The following is a 5,712-nucleotide window of genomic DNA, read 5'->3' as shown; positions in this document are numbered from 1 at the left end:
ACAAAGTGACTTTAATCTAGAAAGAAACATAAATTTACAAATAAAGTAGCAAGCAAGAAAGAATGAAAAGGAGGAAGGAAGGGAAGTAGAAAGAAAAATGCATACATTAAGGGTAATTACAACCCAGTTATAGCGCTCCTGTTTTATTGTAAAGGCATATCCAAGTAGCTCCACTTAATTGAAAAGCTTGTCACCTCTGGAACAACCTTGTGGATGCTTTCAGCCTCCACAACTCTGGGCAGAGAAATTGCCTTCATTTAGCAGGAGCACCCTTGAAGGTTGGTGCTCACCCTCATGCCCCAGCACCCATACACATATTTTTATCAGGCTTCAAACATAAATGAAAGAATGGGGCCTATTATAGTATTGCCATAAAACATCTCAAAATTACGCATTTATAATTCCTGAAGGTATGCTGATGTGCACTGAACTTAGCTTGATCCAGACAAATATGTTTTGGCATGAGGCAGAATAATTAAAAATTGGAATTTTGAAATTTGTGAAGGTTTTGAAATGCAGAGACTCCAAAATAGTTAAATATTGACCTCAGCCACAATACACCTTCCTTCTTCTTATATGAGACTGAAAATCAGAAAAAAACTTATATAGTAGTTTCCCACAGTAAGTAGCTAAGATGAAGTGATAGCTTTTGTTCTAAACTTTATTTTTTTTAGCAAATGAGCTCGGCATGGGTACACATTAGATTGCCACACAGAGGGCATATTGCTTGCTGAGCAATTTGCCCTACAGAATATTGCTATGCTGCCTTGCTTTGGGCACACTGCTAAGCTAAATTCCTGTCTCCTGTCATCACTGACAGTAGAACAGCTGGAAACTAAAGATTGCAAGAAACATTATAATTTTTTCCTTAAACAATTTTCTTAGATAACAGCAAGTTATTTTTATTTTTATTTTTAGAGATGGTCTCACTGTGCCACCCAGGCTGAGTGCAGTGGCGCAATCCCAGCTCACTGCAGCCTTGACCTCCTGGGCTCCAGCAATCCTCCTGCCTCAGCCTCCTGAGTAGCTGGGACAACAGGCATGTATAACCATGGCTGACTAATGTTTATTTTTATATTTTTAGAGACAGACAGGTCTTGCCCAGGATGACGTGAAGTGGCACAATTATAGCTCATGGCAGCCTCAACCTCCCAGGCTCAAGGGATCGATCCTCCCACCTCAGCCTCTGGAGTAGTTGAAATTATAGGTGCACATCATCATGCCCTGCTAATTTTTGTAATTTTTTTTTTTTTTTTGTAGAGACAGGGTCCCCCTGTTTCCCAGGCTGGTGTCAAACTCCTGAACTCAAGCAGTTCTCCTGCCTCAGCTTCTCAAAGCACTGAGATTATAGGTGCGAACCACCATGCCCGACCAGCAAAAGTATTCTGAGAACACCTTTGAGGGGAAATATAGTATATTCTTATCAATTCTGCCAGGAGAACTATGTTAATTTTGTCAATATTTTTTCCTTATTTGTATGTCATTGTAATCAGAGATTCAAGTATATTTTATTCAAAATTTAAAAAATTTTAAACTTTCCTTTTCCACTTAAAAAAACCTCAGTAAGGACAGGTTTATGTGAACTGATTTTTGTGGCATATAATTGTGACATTTATCCATACCCAACTAAAATACTGAATTTATGAAGCTGGAAAAGCCACAACATCCCAGTTATATACCCTGCCTGGTTTGACTTCCTAGAAAGTGAATGTAAACCACTGGCTTGCTATCACATTGAAGGAGTGTCACACGGCTTATGTCATAAATTTGGGGACCACAGAGCTCCTCTCCTGGCATCTTCCTCCTACTGCCAACTTTCAGCATAAATAGTTTGCTCCAGTAAGTTGAGAGAAATTGAACAGGGGCAGAAGCTGGGAGGAGGAGTACCACTTGTACAAATTGTGGGAAATCACTACTCTACTTTTTATAACATCAAGACACTTTGTAAGGGCTTTTAGAACATTCAAGCAGCAGGTTATCGAGCTATTTGCTTGGGGTATTTTTTTGGGTACTAAAATATTTAAATGATATAACACTATTTTGCTGACCAATAAAAGCATTCATACTAAAAGATAATCTGAGAAAATTTAACTGCTTGTAAATAGAGATGTAAGATTAGTAAATGAAAAGGTGTTATACCTTATATATCTGATTTTAGTAAATCATTCATGTGAACACATCCCTACTTATGCTCAGATATAATTATCTACCTGATAATATCTTACTCTTCCTTTTTAAAGTAAAACTTATATATTTAGAGATTCATAGTTAATTTTCATTTTATTTCTCATTTTACTACTTTCTCTGTTTTAATGAAATGCTCTTCATTTTTCCTTCTGAAAACTGAATTAAGGTATTTATTACTAACTTCAAGACCACTTTAAAAATATTAATTTAATTGACAATTACGATTTGGCACAATGTTAGAATATAATACATACTGAATATAATTTAGGCTTTCTTGGCTTAAAAACAAAACCAGGCCAGATACACGAATATTACTGTGCTCACACCTGGAACCCCAGCACTTCAGGAGGCTATGGTGGGAGGATCGCTGGAGCCCAGGAATTCAAGACCAGACTGTGCAACATAGGGATAAATTTAAAAATTTAAAAATTAGTGGAGTGTGGTGGCACACACCTGTAATACCAGCTATTTGGGAAGCTGAGGCAGGAGGATCCTTTGAGCCCGGGAGGTTGAGGCTACAGTGAGCTATGATGGTGACACTGCACTCCAGCCTCAGCAAGACCCTGTCTCTAAAAAAACAAAACCAAAAACCAACTCAGAATTTTGTAGTGTCTCAGCCTCACTACCATATTCATTCATTCACTCATTGATTCATTTCAGCTCTATTTTTTGAGTTTACTACATGCTGGGCACAGAACAAGGTACAAGGAATTTTAAAACAAAAAGATGTGTAAGACATAGACCTTGCCCTCCAGGAACTTGGATCAAATAATGTTGAATGGGTAGATCAAAGAACCATTCACTGAAGCTTCTAGTTGACAGCATGCCAGATATCAAAGAGTTCACAGTGCCTGCCTTTAACTTAAAGCATGACAGGTTTTCTGCTGGTCTTTTAGTCAGTTCTTAGTTTATATACCAGTGCCCATAATTACATCAATTTGAATGGATTTCTTCAGTACAATTTCATGTAACTATATGAATGATTTATAAAACTCAAATATATAAAGTGTAATACCTTATCATCTATTAATCACACTGACTTGTTGAAAGGCAGTTATTTTGTTTCTTAGATTAGTTTTCTTTTAGTATGAATGTTTTTATTGGTTACAAAAATAGTGTCATATCATATACACATTTTGCTTGCTCTGAAACATGTTCAGTATCTTTAAGAGTGCATCAGATTAGATTATCAGTTGTAAGGGATAGAATCACTAGTTTACTTCTCAAGCCTGCTACTTCCCAGTAGAAAGTACTAGGTCATCTCTCTTTTGGCCCAGAGGCGTAAGTTATCCCACTGTGAAGAGAAGAGTTCTGCTGTGTACTCAGCATCTAATTTTTATTCTCTGCTCAGATTTATTTCATGAATAATATACCTGAAAGAGCTAAGGGAAATGAAGACAGTGATCCAGATAATTTTGGAAAATCCAGCTCCATTCACATTCTCTCCTCTGATTGTGCCTTGGGCCTGTTGCTTGGAAGAGCAGATGAGTTGTGGACCCAGACTCAGGCTAGAGAGCAGGCAGTCCCAGGGCCATAGTGGCACACAAAGCCCCTAGCACCAAAGGCATCACCAGGCATGGGCAGTGCAGCCAATGGGGAGAGTATGGGGTTTACATAATCTTTTCTACCTCCCACATCTTCTCCCTTGTGTCCTATCTGAATTAAAGACACCACCCAGGTGCTAAAAACTAGACTCAGTGTGCAAGCAAAGAAGACAGTATCAGGATTGATGTTGAAATTTAGTCTGGATAAGGAAAGTGAGGATTTGATTTGGGTGAAGCACAGTGAAAAAGTAATAGAAGCAATTGATCATGGATCCAATGGGTGGAATAATCGTTGCCATTGAGGCAGTAAAAGAAATGGGGTGAAAGAGGGTAAGAAGGTAGAGGAATGGGGCAGGGAACAGGATGTGAAGGATTCAGGGAGGGGAGTTAGTTTAAGCTTCAAATTCTAGTGTGGCCACCGGAGGGAGGGGCTGCGTGGGGTGACAGGTGGTCTTTAAATGAGAACACAACTAAATTCAGAGAAATCACCACTAAAGAACTCATCTATGAAACCAAAAACCACCTGTACCCCAAAAACCATTGAAACTTTTTAAAAATGCAGCAGATTAAAAATAAATAAATAAAGGGGAGCACCGCAGGTACTGAGGGCCCAGAATGAGTGATTCTTAGAGAGATGGTTGGAATGGAGATGGAAATAACAAGACCTCATGCTTAGTGCAAGGATGCCTTCCAGAAACAGGAGTACTAACTGAATTCCAGCTTTGGGAGGATATTCGGTATTGCCTGGTATCTAGAAGATGCATTTCTGTGATCACTTATCACTTACCCTCCACACATGTTAACGTACAAGTAGGAGTTTATTGGCTGAGATCTCTGTTTATGTATGCCCTTTAGAACTGTCCTAGTAGAGCGAGTGGAGCTCACTTCAGCAGCCTGGACATTTGAACACTCCACCCATTTGAGAGGTGGGGAGCTTGGCAAATGATGATCCATGCTGCCTTTTGAACTGCCCATGAGCTAGGGATGGTTTGTACATCTTCAAATGGCTGGAAACAACTCAAAAGAAGAATAACACTTTGTAAGCAATGAATATTACATGAAATTCACATTTGCGTGCTTAAATAACGTTTTACTGGAACACAGCCCACGCATTGTTTCATATTGTCTGTGGCTGTTTTCCCACTACAAGGACAAAATTGAGTAGTTAGGACGGGGATCACGTATTTCACAAAGGCTAAAATATTCATGATCTGGCTTTTTGCAGAAAAAGTTTGCTCTTCCACAGGAGGCCTGCACACCGCGGCTTGTGCTGCTGCCTTGTCTCTCGTGATCCCTAAGAAATTCCAGCATATTTTGCGAGTACTCAACACCAACATCCATGCTGGCAGAAAATAGCCTTTGTCATCACTGCCATTGAGGGTGTGGGTTGAAGATATGCTCATGTGGTATTGAGAAAGCAGACACTGACCTCACCAAGAGCGCAGGACTCTCTGAGGATGAGGTAGAACATATGACCACCACTAAGCAGAATCCATGCATTCAAGATCTCCAACTGGTTCTTGAACAGACAGAAGGATGGAAAGGCTGGACACTATAGCCAGGTCCTGGCCAAGGATCTGGATAACAAGCTCTGTGAAGACTGGAGCAACTGAAGAAGATTCCAGTGCCTAGAGGGCTGCGCCACTTCTGAGGTCTTTGTGTCTGAAGCCAGCACATCAAGACCACCGGCCACTGTGGCCATACTATGGCTGTGTCCAAGAAGCACTAAGTCTGTGGCCTTGTCTGCTAATACATAGTTTATATACCAAAAGAAAAAGGAAAAGAGAAAGTTTGCTGCTCCCTGCTCTAAACATTAAGTAACCCTTCATTTATATATCCTCTGGAAAACAATCTATCTGCTGTATGCTAAGAATCCTCATCAAAAAATAAGATGTTAATCACAGGAGAGGCCATTGTGCAGCCAAGAAAAGTGATCAAGATCAGAGTTGAGGGAAGACTGGGTTGGTGGAGGGCGTCGGGG

General features: G+C 39.9%; 1 pseudogene; it reads left to right on the top strand.

Annotated features, from left to right (window-relative positions):
* The first annotated feature begins 3,763 nt into the window (after window positions 1–3,763).
* On the top strand, window positions 3,764–5,460 carry LOC105537020 (annotated as a pseudogene).
* The last annotated feature ends 252 nt before the right edge of the window (window positions 5,461–5,712 follow it).

Source organism: Mandrillus leucophaeus, unplaced genomic scaffold, assembly GCF_000951045.1.
Source record: "Mandrillus leucophaeus isolate KB7577 unplaced genomic scaffold, Mleu.le_1.0 Scaffold167, whole genome shotgun sequence".
Classification (NCBI taxonomy): domain Eukaryota; kingdom Metazoa; phylum Chordata; class Mammalia; order Primates; family Cercopithecidae; genus Mandrillus; species Mandrillus leucophaeus.
The sequence above is the reverse complement of the archived record's forward strand: the minus strand, read 5'-3'. Positions and strand labels throughout refer to the sequence as shown.